A 20715-nucleotide genomic window follows, 5' to 3' on the forward strand; every position below is an offset into this window, starting at 1 on the left:
AGAGGAAGCAAGAGAGAGAGAGAAAGTGCCAGGGTCTTTTTAAGCAACGAGCTCTCACAGGAACTAATAGAGCAAGAACTCATTCATTAATCCCCCCTCCCCCAGGGAGAGCATTAATCCATTCATTAGGGATCTGCCCCCATGACTCAGTCAGTTTCCAACACTGCCACATTGGGGATCAAATTTCCACATGAGTTTTGGAGGGGACAACACATCCAAACTCTGTCACCAGATAGTGAGGGAACAGCAGCTCCTCTTGTACTGCTCTTGCTACTTCATGCTAACTGGACTGGCAACTACCCTTGGAAAATGCCACCTCATTCAGCAAAGCATTCAGGACCACAGCACCAGGATTAATTGCCCATTCCCCTCTTCAGAGACTTAGGACCAGCCCCATCATTCTTGACATCCTCTTTTATTTTTTGTCACCACCAACTCTCACTGGTCATCCATTGGCACAGAATACCCATCCCTGTACTGCTCTGTACATCTCTCAATCTGATCCCGTCTTCCCTAACCTGCCAGCTGTCCGCTAGAGCTCCTGAACAGCCATTTGTAATTTCTACCATGGCCTTGATCTTGCCCCAGCTTCTCAGTGTAATCTTGCCTTCTGTCCCTGGGCCACTTTGTGGCCAAGTCAATGCCCGAGGTAGCCCCCAATGGCAGCAGTCTCAGACCATGCTACCTCTTCTTTTGCCCACCATCTGGTAACTGCACTGCCTGCCTTTTAGTTCCTTGAATACAGTGAATTCTTCTCCCCTTAAAATCTTTGCACATGCTGCTTCCTTAACAATTTTCCCACTCTTTGCCTGGCTGACTATTCAGTCTGGTCTGGGTTTCTTCACATTACTCTCTATTGGGGCCTCCTATTTGTTTTCTTCTTGGCACTTATTTAAACTTGCAGTTGTATATTCACTTGCTCACTTAGCCTTTTTTCTTGATTCTGAGATATGTATTTCTCCCCACATTTCTGAAATTGGGTTGCATCTTACACTGGATACCTTGATTCCTTTCTCAGTGGTAAGTAAAATGATGATTTATCTTACAATTGATTTTGTCTTAGATTTAATAAAATGCTTCACTTTTAATTATCTGTTTACCCCAGGTGATTGTGAATTCTACAAGTACAGGAATTCTGTCTGTTTTACTCAGCAGTAGGAACCAGTGCCTAGTATAGTACCTGGCACCTAGTAGGCACTAAATAAATAATGGCTGGATGAATATTATTATCTGTTTGGGAGATCTTGGCCCTAATTCTTCCGCAGATGAATCAGTCAGCATATGAGTATGAGTTGTTAATTCAGTTTCTGTCTTTAAAGTCATTATTTTTGGAGATTACCTTATTCTGGAATTGAAGGAGACCTTTAGGTTTGTCTGTTTTGTTCCCCCATTTATGTAATTTGTCCCATTATGGCTGTCTGTATGGCCTTGTTGAGGAGTACTCGCCATGTATGAAAAAGAATCCATATAAGCTTTTACCTGGTATCAGCAAGTTTTTTCCATTAGGGGGAAGGAGTGCGGAAGGTGCCAAACAACAACAGACTTTTAGACTTGAAACAGTTTTGACTACTTGAACTTACTTTTTCATTTCACTTCATCTTCCAAGGAGTGCGATTACTTGGCGTGCCTACTTTACTTCTTTTAAGCGAAAGAGCAGCAAACAGGCAATGTAAGTGACTGGAGTGCCTTAGGCAAACTCCTGGATAATATTCAAGCCTACGCCACAGCTGGAGGGAAGGTGTGGCTTTCAGTCCTTTTCATTTTCGGAATCCTGCTCCTGGGGACCACGCACGGTTGAGCCAGCCTGGGATGATGAGCAGTTTGCCTTTCGTTGTAACGCTCAACAGCCTGGTTGTGAAAATGTCTGCCATGACCAGTCTTTCCCAATCTCTCATGTGCACTTCTGGGTCCTGCAGATCATATTTGTGTCTGTGCCCATCCTTTTGTACCAGCGCACTTGTTCTGTGTGATGTAAAAAGAGGAGAAGTTGAATGAATAGGTGGAGGAACTCAGAATTGTCCAAAGCAATGGTGTCAGTGTGGAGATGCACTTGCTGGAAATTGAGATGAGGAAGTTCAGTACGGCATTGAAGAACATGGTAAGGTGAAAGTCCAAGGGGACTTGCTGTGAACCTACACCATCAGTGTCTTCTTCAAGGCTGTCTTCGAGGTGGCTTTCCTGCTGATCCAGTGATACATGTATGGATTCAGCCTGAGTGCAGTTTACACTTGCACACAAGACCCCTGCCCGCATCAGGTGGACTGCTTCCTCTCTCACCCCACAGGGAAAAGCATCTTCTTCATCTTCATGCTGGAGGTGTCCTTGGTGTCTCTTGCCTTGAACGTCGTTGAGTTATTCCGTCTCTTATTTAAGAGTATTAAGGATCATGTGAAGGATCAGGAGAGTGATCTTTATCATGATACAACTGGTCTGCAGAGCCCCTCCAATGGCTTCTCATCAACTGTTCATCTCTGCACCACGTCTCCTCCTGGGGATAAGCTGGCTCCTGGAGAAGAAACAATTCTTCTTGCCACAGTTACAGCAAACAAGGAAGTATGCAAAACCATGCCAGTTACAGTGCATATCTATATGCACTATACAGGGCATAGCTGTATGCACTGCCCCAAATGAGGCAGGCGGGAAGCATCACCTCTAACTCACACACAAAGCCTTTTGATTTCCCTGCCGATAAGTAGAATTCTACAAAAAATAAACAAAACAAAAAAACAACTTAGTTAGTGGGCACTAGCCACTGTAGACCAGCAGCCATCCCACACAGCCAACAGTGATGCCAGCAGCAACCCGATGACCTAGGGATCGAGATATGTGCCTGAAAGCATTGGGATTCTGCTTGGTTGTTAAAGAGAAGAAAGGTGCAGTAGAAAGTGTACCTTTGCTCCAGTGGAGGTAGTACTTAGCAACCTCAGTCATGAAGCTTAGCAGATGCAGACATTAGACCAGGGTGCCTTTGGGCATGTCTGGAATAGGAGGGTGGAGAGAGGGGGATTAACAGGAAGTATATGTTGGTATTTAAAGTGGTTCACTCAAAGAACTTAGATTTTGAATGAAATTGCATTAGGTGATGTATAAGTAAGGGCTTTTTCTCTCCCAAACGCCCTTAGAATGCTTCAACATATGTGAAAGAGTGATATTTGCTGCGTATTGATACAAGCAGATGCAATATAAACTCATGAACATAGATTTAAAAATAATGTACACACAGTGTTAAAATTTGACCCTTTCTCATGAATTTTGTGGTGTGGGCCAATACCTTCTGTGACAGTAAAGTACATTTTTCTCCCTAAAATACCCCCCACCCCCCACCCCCGTATACTATTATGGATACTGGTTCTGTTAATTATGATTCTTTTTTTTTCTTTTTTTCCCTTTTGTAGAATATAGCAGTGATGCTGTTGCTGACATGAATGTTTCCTTTTTCTGAAATGTGGTCATTGATGCTTGAATGATAGAATTTCGGTACTGTTAATAGCACTCAGTAATGTGAGAAACTTAAAAACGCTTAGAGCTGGACTATTAAATGTGCTTACATGAATTGGCAGTAACTAATAATTCTTGGCTTTGCCCTACTTAATACACATTAATTCAGACCTTATATTCTGTTATGAGTTTGGCAGTCTATACTTTGGGGTGACTGGCGTTTTTGATGTTTGTACTAAGATTTCATTTGGAAATCATGAGAGGTTGAAAGAGATTTGAGTAGTACTCATGTAACTAATTTATTTGAAATGTGTACTAAAGAAATCTAAGTTTTTTCAACTGCCTTTATTAAAGCTCATCACAGATGATTGGCGAAAATGCTGAGCTTCATATTTTATTCTTGCCTGATGGCTACATCAACAGTTTTGTACAACGAGAAACACTAATTTGCTTAACATTGATGTTAAACTACTGTCGTTCAGCTTCATTGCATGAAATGTGGACCTAGTCTATCATATCATATGTTCTAGAGAGTGTTCTTTGTTCAATAAATTTTTAAGAGAGCCTTGTGTGCCTCCTCTGAGAACTTCTGGCTGCACTGATCTTTCCTAGTCTTTTGAATTCTTCATCGGTACCTTTTAACCAAAATACACTAGAATCATAATTTTAGAAATGGAATCACAGTGATTATGTTATAGGTCTTGGTATTAGCATCTTTAATTATATGTAGCAGGATCACAGATACAACCACTACTTTCAGATGTGCAAAAAAATCTAGCTTCTTTTTTTTTTCTTTTAACTGATCTACTTTTCACCAGAAGCTTCTTCTTACCCCAGGACATTGAGGGAAGAAGACAGGACCACCTAAACATTAAACCTGCCAATCCACAGCATCTTGCTCTGACAGTTTAAACAGTCTCATTGAGAAAACCTGATCTCTTGGTTAAATTATGAGTCTTTCAGACTTCCTTCTCACAAACCCTTTCGTGAGCATGAGGGGTAATCGCAACTATTTTCTAATGGGGTATGTGTGTCTACTGGGTGCTACAAACCTTCTGAAACCTTGGGATCAGATCAGACACTGCCACCCTTACTTTGTTTCACGTCCGTTTTCATGTATGGCTTGCTTTTTTCCTTTGAACTTTCTATCTTAAGAATAATTATAGATTCACATACAGTTGTAAGAAATAATAGATTCCATATACCCTTCAACCAGTTTCTCTCAGTAGTAACGTCTTGCATAATTATAGTATAATATCATAACCAGAAAACTGACATCGATATAATCCATCAACCTTATTCAGATTTCACCAATTTTACATGCACTCATTTATGCATGTGTGTGTTTAGTTATGTGTAATTTTATCACTTGTGTAGATTTGTGTGTCCACCAAAGTCAAGATACAGAACAGTTTTATCACAAGGATCCCTTATGCTACCTTTTTACAACCACAGCCACATTCTTCCCTTCCCTTCTCCAACCCCTGTCAACCACTCATCTGTACTTCATCTCTATAATTTTTTCATTTCAAGAATGCTATTTAAATGGAATGATACACTGTATAACCTTTTGAGATTGGCTTTTTTTCACTTAGCATAACTCTCTTGAGATCCACCCAAGTTATTGTGTGTACTAATAGTTCTTTTTTATTGCTGAGTAGTTCCTTAGTAATGGAGTTACCACAATTTATTCACCTGTTGAAGGACCTTTGCATTTTTTGCAGTTTTGAACTGTTACAAATAAAGCTGCTTTGAACATTCACATATAGGTTTTTTTGTGAGCAGAGGTTTTCATTTCCATGGGATAAATGCCCAAGAGTGCAATTGCTGGGTTGTATGATAAATGAATGTATAGCTTTGTAAGAAATTGTCATACTCTTTTCCAGTGTGGCTGTACCATTTTACATTCCCATTAGCAATGCATGAGTGATCTAGTTTCTTTCTTCACGTGCTCACCAGCATTTGGTATTATCACTATTTTCTATTTTTATTTTAGCCATTCTGATAAGTATGTAGTTTAAATTTTCACTTCTGTAATAGCTCACAACGTTGAACATCTTTCATGTGTTTATTTGGTGTCTGTATCTTCTTCAGTAAAATATCTGTGTCTTTTGTTCATTTTGTATTGTATTGAATTTTTTACTGTCGAGTTTGTTCTTATATATTACAAATTTAAATCCATTGTCAGCTATGTTTGAAAATGTTTTCTCCCAGCTTGTAGCCTGTCTTTTCATCCTCTTACAGGGTCTTTCACAGAGCAGAATTTTTAATTTTGGTAAAGTCATTTATCAGTTTTTTCCTTTTATGGATTGTGCTTATGGTGTCAAGTCTGAGAACTCTTTTTAGCCCTAGGTCCTAAAGATTTTCTCCTATCATTGTTTCTAAAAGTTCTGTAGATTTACATTTTACACTTAAGTCCATGATCCATTTTGAGTTAATTGTTGTAGGTGTGAGATACAGGCCAAAGTTCTTTTTTTTCCCCTTATGGATGTCCAGTTGCTCCAGCACCATTCGTTGAAAAGTCTGTCCTCCCTCCATTGAATTCCTTTTGCAGTAAAAAATCAGTTGGGCAGATTCGTGTGGCTCTTTTTCTGGTTCTCTGTTCCTCTTCTAATTTCTGGAAGAGATTGTGTAAGATGGCTGTTAATTCTTCAAGTGTTTGGTAGAATTCTTCAGTGAACTCGTCTGAGCCTGCAGATTTCTTTTTTTGGAAAGTTTATAATTACAAATTCAATTTCTTTAATAATTTTATAACTATTTAAGTTGTTTATTTCATCTTGGTTGAGCTTTGTTTGGTATTTGAGGAATTGGTCCATTTCTTCTAAGTTATCAGATTTATGAGTGTAAAGGTGTAAAATTTTTAATACAGTAGCCTCCCCCATATCCATCATTTCAGTTATCTGCCATCTGAAAATAGGTGAGTATTGTACAGTAAGATATTTTGAGAGAGACCACATTCATATAGCTTTTATTACGGTGTATTGTAATTATTCTTTTATTAGTTATTGTTGTTAATCTTACTATGCCTAATTTATAAATTAAACTTTTTCATAGGTTATGTATATATAGGAAAAAACATAGTATATATAGGACTTGGTACTATCTGTGGTTTCAGACATCCATTGGGGGTTTTGGAATGTATCTTCCACAGATAGAGGGACTACTGTACTCTTTTATTTTCTTTTGGTGTCTGTAGGATCTCCAGGGATTTCTGTTGTTTCATTCCTGATATTGCTTTTTTATTTTTGCTGGCCAGTACAGGGATCAAACCCTGGACTTTGGTGCTATCATCGCTGCGCTCTAACCAACTAAACTGACCAGTCAGCCCTGATATTTTGATGATTTTTGTCTTCTATCTTTTTATCTTTATCAGTCTTGCTAGAAGTTTATCAATTTTATTGATCTTTTTTGAGGAACCAGCTTTTTGCTTCATTGGTTTTCTCAGTAATTTTCCTGATTTCTTTCAGTTTTATTGATTTCTGCTTTTATCTTTATTATTTCCTTTCTTCTTGCTTTGGGTTTATTTTCTTTTTCTAGTCTCGAGATAAGAATTTAGCTTATTGATTTGAGACCTTTCTTCTTTTTCAATGTATATATTTAGTGCTACAAATTTTCCTCTCTGTACTGCTTCAGTTGCATCTCACGTGTTTTGGCACATGTTGTATTTTCATTTTCATTAATTTCTGTGAAATTAAAATTTTCTTTGACCCATGGATTATTTAGAAATGTTTTATTTCATTTCCAAGTGTTTGGAGATTTTCCTGTTGCCTTTCACTTATTGATATTTAGTTGGATTCTGTTGTGGTCAGAGAAAATACTCTGTACTATTTCAGTTCTTTATAATTTGTTAAGGTTTGTTTTGTGGCCAAGGATGTGGCCTATTTTGCTGAATGTTCTATGGCCTCTTGAAAGAAGTATGTATTCCACTGTTGTTGGGTATAGTATTTTACATATGTCAGCGAGAGCCTGTTTCATTTTCTTATTTTTTCTAGTCTTCAGGTTTTTAGGATTTCATCTGGATTTGTTTGTTTTTGAGTATATCAGTTTGTATTGTGTTCTCAGTCATTGATCTATGTACTACAGTATATATATGTAACTTATTGTTTACCCCTCAAGTGAAGTGTAGAAAACTTTCTTTCCTTTAAGCCCCTTTACCCTCCCCACTTTTAAAATACATGTGTCTTAAATACCAGAGTGCTTCAAAAAATTCATGAAAAGATTCCTATTATAACTTTTAGGGCTGGCCAGTTAGCTCAGTTGGTTGGAGTGTGATGTTATAACACCAAGGTCAAAGATTTGGATCCCCATACTGGCCAGCCGCCCAAAAAACAAAACAAAATAGAAATTTTTAATTCTATTTTTCTGCGAATTTTTTGAAGTACCCTCATATTTTCCTCTGCATACATTGAGCACCACATCAGATGATTTTATAATTTATGGTTTGCTTCAACCATCGAATACAATTTATGAAACTCATGAGAAAAAGGATAATTTTGGGCCGAGCCCGTGGCGCACTTGGTAGAGTGCTGCGCTGGGAGCGCGGCGACACTCCGCCGCGGGTTCGGATCCTATATATAGGACTGACCAGTGCACTCACTGGCTGAGTGCCGGTCACGAAAACAACAACAACAACAACAAAAGTTAAAAAAAAAAAAAAAAGAAAGAAAAAGGATAATTTTATATTCTACCCCCACCGCCTTCATTTTTGTAACCCATTTTGATATTTTTTTTCTGAGGTTCCAAACCTCTTTACTTATCATTTACTTTCTGTTTAAAAAACTCCCTTTAGCTATCCTTTTAATGGTAGGTTTGCTAGCAACTACTTCTCATTTGTTTTTCTTCATTTTTAGCTCCGCTCTGTTTGTTCTGTCCTAGTGACATGAATATTAGGTATTTTGTTATAGTTCAACATGTCCCTGTGCCTCTGTTCATTTTTTCTCCATCTATTTCCTCTTGTCAGATAATTTCTATTCTGTCTTTAAGTTCACTGATCTTTCCTCTGTCTCTCCATTCTGTTATTAAGCCTGTTGATGAAGTTCTTTATTTCACATATTATACTGTATTTTTTATTTCATAAAGTCCTTTTTTTGTATTTTCTGTTTCTTTGCTGAGAGTTCCTATTTTTTTCATTTGGTTCAAGTGTGTTTGTAATTGCTTGTTGAATTATTTCTATGATGGCTGCTTTGAAATCCTTGTCAGATAATTCTGACATCTCTGTAATCTCTGTTCTCATCTCTTGGTAGTCTTTTCTGAATGCTGAGATTTTCATGTTGCTTAGCATGATGAGTGATTTTCTGTTGAAATCTGGACATTTTAGATATTGTGTCATTAGACTCTGGATTTTATTTAATCCTGTTTTATTTGGACTTCTCTGACATTGCTCTGGCAAGGGAGGGGTGTTCCAGGTTGGCTGGAAGTTTGGTTTCTTCATTCCACCTCTAATGACACCCACTGGGGAGGGGTTCTTTGTTACTGCATATTGTGAGTGGGAATTCCAGCTCCCCACTAGGTCTCTGCTGACTACCCTGGCAGGGAAGGCTGGGAGTCCCTTATTACTGCTCACCATATGGCCTCCACTGACACCACCCTGGCAGGAGGTTGGACATACTCTCTACTCAGCCTGGCATGGGTGGGGCTGCAGTTTTCAGTTTCATCTAGCTGGAGTAGAGTAGTTATGGTGTAAAACTTGTCTGTCTTGCTAGTCTGCGTCTTTCCTGGTCCTTTAGCTGGAGAGAGCAGGCTTTTGTTGGGGCTATTTTTTGTCTGTGCCCATGGCGTTTCTGAGTTACTTGTTGAAGTAGTTTTATTAAGGTTGCTTTAAAATCCTTGTCAGATAATTCCGACATCTGCTTCATCTCAATGTTGATGTCTCTTAATTGTCATTTCTCGTTCAAGTTGTAATTTTCATGATTCCTAATATATGACGAGTGATTGCATCCTGGTCATTTGGATGTTACAAGACGGGATTCTATTTAATTTTTTTTTTAACAGGCAGTCACCCTGTTGAGGTATAGCACTTGGTCCCACGAGCACCTTCCCAGTGAATGTAGACCACCGATTTGCACTGCCTTATTGCCTCTGCTTGGTCCTGCAGACACTGCCCTGGTAGGAGAGCCAGAGTGCTGCTACCTGATTGGTGATGGAAGATCAGCTCCCTGCTCAGCCCCACTGACCCACCAGGTGGGGGAATTGGAGCACCACTGCCTGCTTTCTTGCTGTGTGTGTAAGAGTGTCTTCCTGCTTGGCCCCACTGAAACCTCAGTGGGGTGGTGGTACAGCTTTTCCCTTGATATTTGCCTAGAGTAGAGCAGGTATCGCCAGAAAGATTATCTGTTGTTAGCACATTCTTTTCCTGTTCCTTTGGCTGGTGGAACAGGCTTTTCTTGGATTTTTTTTTTGGTATTTACCTGTGGGAAGTTCCAGGTTGACCTCTTCTGCAGGGCCCTATTGGGGTTATATGGGAGGCAATAAGCAAACCCAGGGAACTCAATGCCATGTTGTTCCTCAGGTCCCAAAAGTCCTAGGCAGTCTACCGCCTTTTTCTTGTCTTCCATGCTTATTTGTTATGTCCAGGAATTTTCAGTTTTAAGGACGAGGACTTGTGAGGAATGGGGCTACTCCATCGTTACCAAAACCAGAAGTCTCCGTGTGTGTGTGTGTGTGTGTGTGTGTGTGTGTGTGTGTGTTTAGTGTGTATAATGAAAATTCCTAAATAAATTCTGTAAACTTTTTCTTTTTTCCTTGACTGACCGGTAAGGGGATTGTAACCCTTGGCTTGGTGTCATCCACACCACACTCGGCCAGTGAGCACACCGGCCATCCATATATAGGATCCGAACCCACGGCCTCGGTGCTATCAGCACCGCACTCTCCGTAGTGAGCCACAGGCCGGCCCAAATTCTGTATACGTTTTATATGATGATAATGTTAATTCATTCATTTAATGACAGAGATACATTCTGAGAAATGTGCCGTTAGGTGATTTCATTGTTGTGCAAACGTCATAGGATGTACTTACACAAACCTAGACTGTATAGCCTACTACACACCTAGGCTATATGGTGCAACCTATGGCTCTGACCACCATTGTATATGCAGTCTGTTGTTGACTGAAACGTTATGCAGCTCATGACTGTATACTATGTATCAGGCACTATGACTGACCCTTGGGACTATAGATAGGACAAAGACATAGGAGGGTACTTCCAAAAATTAGTGGAAAGATTCATATTCTCTTTTAATTCTATTTTTCCACTGTCTTTTTGAAGTACCCTCAAAGTTCTTACTTTTAAATACCTCACTGTTTTGTAGAGTTCAAAGACCTGTGAAATAAATTTTAATTGGCCCCGTGACACTAGGGTGGAAAACACTCACAATTCTTTATTTTAGAAATAAAACTAATTCTAGCTTCATACTACCTGGCTTGGGGTACTATTGGAGCTACTGTTGCTTTGCCTCCCACGGATTTGTCACCCCTTTTCGCCTGGGTGATGGGGTCAGCAAAGATTACTCAGAGCCCATCTTTTTTGAGCAGTGAGAAGCCCCAGAAAGGGATTAATATCCCAGAACTTCCTCAAGTGCGAGGCATTTCTTCCATTTGGGAAATTAACTACAAATTGGGGTTCTCTTCCTGCATATATTCTCCAGACCAAGAAGTTACAGGAAGAGACATAGGTGGGGTTTTGCTAAGTACAGTTTAACAAGTTTAACAATAGAAGCTGGTAACATTCAGTAAGTCAAGCAAGGTGACCTGTAATGCAATTTGCGACAAAGGCTTGATCTAGCAAACATTCCTTTTCCCTCCAGCAGCTTTTTAGTAACTTTACATATCAATTAGTAACCTGTCTGTCTGTGAGCCAGCACTGTGTTACAATTCTTATCTTGCAACAGAGATTCAATAGCCTGGGGGAAATTTCCTGTCCTTTGCAAGGTCAATATTTGAAACTGCAAGGCTTTGGAAAACCAGACCCTGTGAAATACATTTGCTTTATGAATCCTCTACAGCTACTTCTCTCATTGGCTGGGACAAGCCTCCTTTGTTTTATGAGGTACCAAACAAATGGAGAAGGGGCCTAGTGCTTAGCACCCTGTACCTTGGTTACCATTACTGTTACACTGGTTACCAATAAACCCTTTGTCAGGAGCTGCCATCCAGTAGGCAGTGCTTCTCCGGCCCCAGCTCTCCAGGCTGTGGTGCTTAGTGATCAGATGGGAGGAATCTCTGCAAAAGTCCTGGACAACCCCCTGCCTCATGCAGAAGCTGCAGCCCCATGATCCTCCGAGTCCTGAAAGATTGTTTAATCCTGAAGAAACTCTACCTCTCTTTGATATTGATCTATTGGATGGGAAGTTCAGCTCTATTGCCTTTGTGAGTCTGGGATTTATATTAATAAGGACTATTAGTTCTCCCTGGGGGCAGGGGAAGCTAGACCTTAAGCACACAACTCCATGCTTTCTGAATTCCTTTGGAAACTTGTTTTTGATGATTTGGGAATGCCCAAAAGTAGAACATTTTGAACTTTCTCCTTGATGATGATGATGACAGTGATAACGGTGATAACATTTATTTAACTTATGTCTGTTTTGAACATTTTACTTATATTTTCTCATTTAATCCTAATAGTAACCTCAGGAATAAGTGATATTGTTAGACCCAATTTTCCCAAAGAGTAAATCGAGGCACATAGAAGTTAAGTAACTCCCTTAAGGCCACTTAGGTAATAGGTACTGGAGCCCGGACTCAAATCCAACAGTCTGGCTCCAGAACTGAAATTCCTACCCTTCTTTTGGAGATGTGACAACATTTGAATTTCACTTTGCTTTATTATTATTTGCTTGAAATCAAGATCGATGTATCTGAAAGAAGTGCTTCTGGGATTCTAAAAGATATCACACATATATTACTAAAGAATGCTTCTAATTAGAAACTGTTTTTGTTTTCTTTCTTATGAAACCACATAGGTAGATTTGGCAACAGCAGTATGAAAAATAACCAGTACATAGCTTACATTTTTCAACAATTTGGAGAATAGCCCTCTAATAACCAGATATTTTGGTTTGTTTCTGTGAGTAGGAAACAATGATTTTTTTTTTTTCCAGAAATCTTTGCTTTTTTGTTCAGTTGTTTAGGGCTCAATAGAAAATTTAACCAGATTGTTTCACATTTCTTTATACATTTGTGATAATTTCTATTGCTTTAGATGTCTTTTTCTTCAAATACAAGTGGTAGAATAACAAGATAGGAAGACATGTTTTACAAGTCATTATATAAATATTATCCATGCCAATAGATTTAAATTCTACCTTAGGGATTTATTGTAAAGCAGTTACAATGTAGCCAAGTTCCTTTGTTCAGAAAAGATTCATGCTGCCCTTTACCTTGCCTTTTCAGTGAAAATGTTTAAATTTTTCCATTCATTTGAAATGTGGAATCAAGTTTCATTTACATACATATTCTGTGTACTTGGTACTATAATCTCACAGTTTGTTCTATTCCTTGTAAACACAGTGTTCAATACAAATTTTCTGCTGTGTTTTGTTAGGTAATAATGTGTAATTTCTCCTAAAGTCATCCATTAATTTGCATTTTTTTCGTCCATTTGGCTCTTAAATTTCCACAGGCACTTAGCCACTATGTCATTTATCTGAAACAGATATTTTTTTCAAATTCATATTGATTTCTCAACCATGCCATCTGAGTACATATTGTTGATATTAAAAGATTCTTTGTTAGTGTTAGCTCAAGAGAAACCACAGGAGTGAGCTTTAAAATTTCAGATTAATTCATTAAACAGACATTTGTTAATGCACCTGCTGTTGTGAGTCGTGCTGGATATTTGGGATATGCTGGATAGAGGATGAGAAGGGCATGGTCAGTGATTATTGAGAGCCCCCATTCTAGAAGGGAAAGCCTCATGACAGCATAGTGATGGGGCCTGCTTGCTGCCCTTGAGGAGATCACAGCCTGTCAGAGGATAAAAATGTAAAAAACAGGTTATTTCAAAGCTCAAGTGGTTAGTCCTTTTAACAAGATAATATTTTAGTCTTTACTTTCTGCAGTGTTTTTAGTTACAATAAACTTTCTCATTTCTTTGCCAAGTATGTTCCTTGTCTCGTTCCTTCTTGGTCACTGTGAGTTTCATCAGAGATGCTTAGAATAGCTGAAATGCCTAACTCATTCATCCCATCCTTTTGGAGGACTTTTCTGCAATGTCCTAGGGGCACAGAATTAAATGAGGCACCTACCCTCATGGATCTTAATCACCATCTCGTGAGGCCATGTGGCAAATTACAGATTCCAGTTCAGTTGTGGTCAGTGCTTTGCTGGAGGTGTGGATAGAGTGCTGGGGATCACTAAAAAGGGGTACACAAAACAAGCTGGGGGATCCTGCAGTGCCTCTAAAGGAGGGATATGAAGGAGAAAAAGAAATGAACTAGAAGTAGGAGGTCTGGCTTCTTGTCATTAAGTGAAGCTAAAGCATCACCTCCTTGGATACTCCCCCATCCAAACACTCAATATTGAGTTGCCCTGTTTTGTTTTCTTTATAGCAGTTACCGTTATCTTCTTGTTCTGTTACTTGTTATATGTCTCCTACCCTCAGAATGTAACCTCTGTAAGAACAGTGCCCCCTTTGTCCTGTTTCCTATGTATTCCCAGTGCTTAGCCTAGTGCCTATCACATAGTAGGAGCTTGAAAAATGTTGATTGAATAAATGAATGAATGAAGAAGTTATGAATGCTTGAGGCAGAGTGTGAGCAGATAAAAGCAAGTATGTGTGAAGGCTCAGAGACAATGCAAATGATTAGGTGTGACAGGAGCAAGGGGGCTTTCTCTTAAAAGTCAGGAGATAAAGTGCGGAATTAGGATTTTATCCTGAAAGCCTTGGAAAGCCACCAGGCTGCATGGTATGTAATACATAATTCTTTTCCTGAATTCCTGTGATTGACAGCGGAACATATCTTAAATACCTATTGTGTGCAAAACCGATGACCTCATTGAAGCCTTTAGAGAATATTGCTTGAGATTATGGAGTCTAGATGTCTTCAGCACCAATTAAAGCTGAAAAGGAGCCAACCCAACTGAGCCAGACACCTGGGCTCTGAGTCAAGAGAGCACACCTGAGTCTACAGTCCCTATGGGTTCCAATAGCAACCCGGTGTCTTGGGTACAGGCCTATATGGAACCTTGTGTTGGAGACCTGAGAGCCCCTCCCTTACTACAGTGAGGTTCTGTTACCCCACCAACATCCATACACCCAGCTGCCATCTTGGTAGAAGCAGAGAGAAAACTGGAAAAACTGAGCATTTACCTGAAAGAGACTAAAACCAGAAAGGACTGAGCTACCATAGAAGGCAAGTTAAAGTCAAGGTGGGGGCTTGAAAAGCAAGGTTAAAATCAGTTATAGAAAATTTAAAAGCTATATTTTTTCTTGGCACAGCTTAGATTTAGTGTGCTATAAATGACTGTTCCTGCCACAGCAAGATAGTCTTTGAGGATATGTTTCCTACATTTTAAATTTAAATTTTGTACTCTGTTCACAACTGAACATAGCTTAAGTCCAATGACTGTCTGATTGAGGTTGTAGGTTGCCTGCATTTGGCATGCCTAATTAATGCTATCTTGGTTTCAATGACTTGATCACTAGAAGTGGAATTTTCATTTCTCATCTCTTCATTGTTATAAAATAAAGGCAAAATGAAGTAGTAACACAATAACTGTAGTATAGACATGATGGATAATATTACTAAACTGAAATGCTGTCTGACAGGCATCACTACAGTGTAATCGTCTCTAAAATTTTCATTCATTTACTGATATACCACTGTCTGAATCTGGTAGACAAGGTGGTTTGAGGGCATCTACATATAATGTATGAAAGCATGAGTTATATGAAAATCAGATGGATCTCAAATTTTGTATGACTTATAAATATGGGGCTAGATTGGTTTGAAAGTTCGCCTGTCTCTTCCTTTCTATTGAAGAGTTGCTATTTGCTCTGCCAGAGGGGTTAGTGAAAATTGTTCTTTGGATTCCTCATTTTTCATCTTGATAACTTTGATTTTTGAACATTTTATTAATTGCCTAATCTATAATATGAACACAGCATAGTAAATTTGTATTGGTCTATAACTATGAGGTGAATTGTTTTTAAGTGATTTATTTTAAATCACCCATATTGAGGTATACTGTACATACAAAAAATGCACCCACATATACAATAAGATGTACCCATTTTAAGTGTATAGCTATGTGAACTAGTCCCCTTAGTTCATCTTTTGACATTATCAACCAGTGTCCCTTCAGGTTAATACTGATCCACTGTAACAGTTATACTGGGCCATATTAGAAGGACTTAGAAAAGCTTTCTGGGTGTGTGGGTTTCTTTGCATTTATCAACTAAGTGGTCTGAGACTTTTATGTGTTGTTATTCTTGTATTTGTGGTACTCAGATGTCAGCCATCTAGGTGGCCCCTAGTCTCACAGCCTTACCAGATACTTTAACTTTTAATGTGCAAATAAAAATAGTTCAAGACTTCATTCTAAGGACTGTGGGAAGTCCTATGGCCTGAGGATTTGGTGATCAGGTTACTACACAGCACTATAAGCAACATAGCCAGTTATAAGTCCCATGACTATTCCCTCACTGGGAATATCTCAGACAATATAAATGTGAGTAGTTATGTAACATCTCTGTTTTCATTTTACTTTTTGCCAGGCTAGAGGAAATCTTAACTAGTTTAGAATGGAACAGAGATGACAGTGAAAGAGAATAATCCTTATTTTATTGTTTCGGGTGGAGAAATTGATCAATAAATAATAATTTTTAAATGTAAATTTGATATAACTTGATATATATTGGCAACCTAGTAAATGCAATCATTTTATAGTAATGGTATGAAAGAAATTTTTGACAGAAAGAAAGCAATAGTGGTTTTGCAGTACATTTTTATGATCTGCAAGAGGCCAGAGTAGCCGAGCAGCAAAAGGGGTTTTTAATGAAGATAATATAATTCTTTCTTAACTTGAAGAGCTAATTCAAAATTCTTGCCTACTAAAGGACTTCTGGAGAAGGCCAGATGAAGTTCTGAAGGATCTTATATTGTTTCCTTGGGTTGTCTTCATTTTTTTGAAACTTTCTAAAGCGTAAAAGAACAGATCTATCCTAATACATCTTCTAAGGAATATATTACCATTAAAAAAACTGAAATGTGTATACAAGGGTACTTCAAAAAGTTTGTGGAAAGATTTGTATTATCTTTTAATTCTATTTTTTGTGAACTTTTTGAAGTACCCTCTTATTTGTCTTCTATGTTCTTGGTTTGTTTGTTTTTCCTTGTGTACCAAGCAATGTCTTTTTTCTTTTTTTCAAATCATGGTAGGAAAAAGTATTTCTCTGTTAAGCTTTGGTGAATTTAGTAAATATGTCCAAGAAGAAGGCTGAGCTGGGTCAGCAGGCTGTATGTTTTCATGGTGGTGCAGTACAGGAAGCTGTTCATGCTAGATCTTCCTCTTTCTTGCTGAGCACATTTTGGGGCTGGTTCTTCATTTATTTCTCACCCAAAAGCTTTCAGTCTAATGGTAGAGTCAGACCTTGACCAAGTAGTCACATAAATCTGTAAAGGCAGAACTTTAATGCGAGTTATGAAGAAGAGGCGTATGCTGGGCTGTGAGAAGCTCCTCTGAGCAAGTAAGGATTGAGCGGGGTGTGGTGTTCACTGAGATAGAGGACAGGAGACAGGCCCAGGTTTAGTGTGGGAAGATGTGGGAATGGTTAGACATTCTATCGAAATATTTTACACCCAGGTATTGTCATTGTCCATCTCAATAAAAGATTCATGGAGGGCAGATCCAACCCAGAGAGGGGAGAAGGGGAAATAAATGGAAATTTTAATGGAAATAGATGAGAAAATAGTTTGTTGTGTAGGAATTTTATCACTGACTTGGCTTGAAGTTCTATACAAAATCTCTTTCTTTGTAAGATCCTACTTCTCAAATCTTCCCCTTTTTGCTGTATGATGTCTCATGTTCTTAATAAAGAACATAAGACTATCCTATTTTCAGAGGCTGAGCATGAAGTAAATACCTTGTGAGTTTTCCTGGTAATGCTTTTTAAAATGTAAGATTTTCCTTAAAGTATTCTTAGGACACTGATTAATTCAAATTATAAACAGTTTAAAGTTTACACCAATATTTCCTGTAATAATATCTCCATAAGTGAATCTCAGTAGCAGTTTTGCCAACTATTGGTGTAGACTTAGGTGGGACTCTGCCAAATTGTTTTTGGCCAAATGAAAATCATCCTGAATTTTTAACAAAAAAAGTAAATAATATGTTTTTAGTATATCTTTTGGTATATTTCACTATATAATATTTTAATAGAGCCAAATTACAAAAGTTATTATGAAAGTAATCATTGTTTTATGAAAATGAGATGAGTGTAGACATTTTAGTGCTATGATTAATAATTTTGATGATTTTTGGAAATTGATCTGTTAATTGTATCATTTTCAATTAAAGTTTCTTTTCACAGTATATTAATCTTTTCAGCTTTACCTAATCTCAGCAAATGATCAGTCTCACCTTTTTAAGGAGGAGTGTTTATAGGGGTATACCAGAAAACAGTTAAAATGAATAAACTAGAGCAGAGTTTCTCAACCTCAGCACTGTTGACATTTGGGACTGGATAATTGTTTCTTTGTTGTGGGGACTGTCCTGTGCACTGTAGGATATTTAGCAGCTCTCCTGGTCTCTATTTACCAGATGCCAGTCTATGTGACAACCAAAAGTGTCCCCAGATACGGGAGGGGGGGACAGTTGCCCCCAGTTGAGAACTACCAAACTAGATTTAGATTTCAATCTCAGATACACATGGTTATGTGGTTATGTTAAAACAAAAAACAAAAAAGCTGTTCAAAAAGATGCATACAATGACATGCTAGTTACATGATTTTTAATGTACAAAGCAGTAGTAAAATTATTTATGGGTAAATTCATTTCTGGTAATAAAAATGTGGGGGGAGAATGATACATACCAACTTCAGGATAGAAGTTACCACTGGGATGAGGGAATGGGAATGAAGCTATATGTATGACATTTTACATCTCAAAAGGCAAGGGAGAGATCAGAAGTAAATAAGCCAAAATAGCATATCAACTGTTAAATCTGAAAGGGGTGTATGGTTTTTCTGTATGCTTGCATGATTAATCTTTTTTCACCTCTTGTGGCATATCATATAACATTTGTCACTATCATACATTTTTAAATTTGTCATGCGTTTTTACTTGCTGTCATGCACTTTTACTTTCTGTCATGCATGACTACATACCAGGTTGTAAGCTTCTGTATACATGAGATAGCTTCATTTACTCACTTGTGTCAGGTACAGGATGACATGAGATCAGAAAACCTTACATAAAGCAGAGGCATAATAGACGTTTGTTAGTTGACTGAACAACTCCCCTTCTTTGCTATAGATTGTTTCCTTCCTGATTTGGTCTGAGGTACTTAAATGTAGCAGTAAATCTGACTTAGTATTAACAAACTATGGTAGTTTTCAAATAATAAGTAATACAAGTCAAGATCTCTAAGGAATTTCTTGGAAAAATCTAGCTTTTATCATTGCATATAATGGATAATATTTTGTATTTCTATGGCATTTGGCAAACACATATTAGCTGTGTACAGCAGGGCAATGGAATGTACCCTGTGCTTGAATTCACTTCTATTTTATAATTTCGCTCAGTAAAAATAACTTAAATAATTTTCGACCTAAGTTATTTAAGAAGGTTTCTATGAAATAAAAGTCAGAATAAAGATGAAAATAATGAAATATTTGCATACACTTTTAAGTGCATAAATATTATAATAGATGTAATTAGAAAACTCTTTGCAAATATTGGTGTTAACATGTATTTCTGAGAAAAACACAGAAGGGAAGTAATGATTCCTCCTCAGTGGGGTGTGTTGTGTGTGTGTGTGTGTGTTTCGTAATCTATTCTTTTCCACAACAAAATTTACGTATGACTTGCAAAGGCAGTGTAGCATGGCCATAGTTGAGAAATGGCATCCAGAATCAGTCTTCTTGGGTGTAAAATCTCAGCTCTACTACATCTTAGCCATGTGACCTTGGGCCAAATTATGGAACTTCATTAAAACTTCACATCCTCATCTATAAAATGAGCAAGAGAAGATCCTTCTCAGAATGATGATTTGAAGATTAAATGATATAATCCACGGGAAGCACTTACTATGAGGCATACGCAAAAGAACTTAAAAATAATAACCTAAAATAAAGCTATACTCGTCTATAAAATAATAGTAGTGTCTGTGTTTGTAGGATTTTGCACCTACTGAAGGAGAGTGTCAGTGTGTAAAAGCAGGTAGACAGCTGAGATATTTACATGTAAGACATGAACAGACATATTTAAAATACTTTAGTTGTCAAGTTGTATTCCTTGTTACTTGGATGAAGAAATAGAAAATTTCTCCCAAGGAAGGGCTTCCTCAGAGTAGACACTGAATTATATAACCTTTGAAACGGCTTAATCCATAAATAGTAGAATAAAATAGAATCAATATTTTTTTCTGTTTTGTTTCATGAGAGCAAAACATTTACAACAGTGCCTCCTGCTTACTTCCTTGCACAGTGTATGAGTTTACAGAATCCAGTGTTTCAGAGTATAATAAAGTTATATAATTGCATTTTAAAATTACTTAGTAAATTTTATGACAATACCAATTAGTTGCTTTGCCAGAATCTTGAGTAAGGGACAGTTAATACTGAGAATAAAACAATTACTTGGAAGTTTTAGATGATCACTAACAGGAGTGAGTTTATGGTTGCAAGTCTTTTGGTCCAATATGGTTGTTTAGTGATTGAGGATTGATTTTTATGAGGTGGAGATCTTGAGAATATTGGAAGAACTATAGGCCCCCAGATATTTTTGTATTTGTTACTAATAAAGTTTATTTTTCACTATCTTTCTAATCTTTTTTTTTAGCTGAGGAAATTTATTCTGGGAAATGTTAAATGCCTTGATTTAGTTTGTTCACTCACAGAGATAGTAGGTAGCATTCAGGAACCTTTATCTAAAAGTTACCTATTCTTTCCTTTTACCTTCCAAAGTAATGTAATCACAATTTTCAGGTAGAATTAAGGGTGAGGTATGGAATTATTATTAATGGGTTATTGATATATTTGATCACATTCTTAGTTTATTGCCTAAAATGTAGGCTTTTAACTACCTCATTATTTAAACAGAGTAGGATACTGAAA

At 37.7% G+C, this 20715-nt stretch overlaps 1 protein-coding gene and 1 pseudogene across 1 annotated transcript in view; both read left to right on the forward strand.

Annotated features, from left to right (window-relative positions):
* Positions 1–20715, forward strand: part of CDKL5 (cyclin dependent kinase like 5) — a 110784-nt gene that overhangs the window by 19745 nt on the left and 70324 nt on the right. The window lies entirely within an intron of this gene.
* Positions 568–2631, forward strand: LOC134367034 (gap junction alpha-1 protein-like; annotated as a pseudogene).

The sequence above is a fragment of the Cynocephalus volans genome, chromosome X (genome assembly GCF_027409185.1).
Source record: "Cynocephalus volans isolate mCynVol1 chromosome X, mCynVol1.pri, whole genome shotgun sequence".
NCBI lineage: Eukaryota > Metazoa > Chordata > Mammalia > Dermoptera > Cynocephalidae > Cynocephalus > Cynocephalus volans.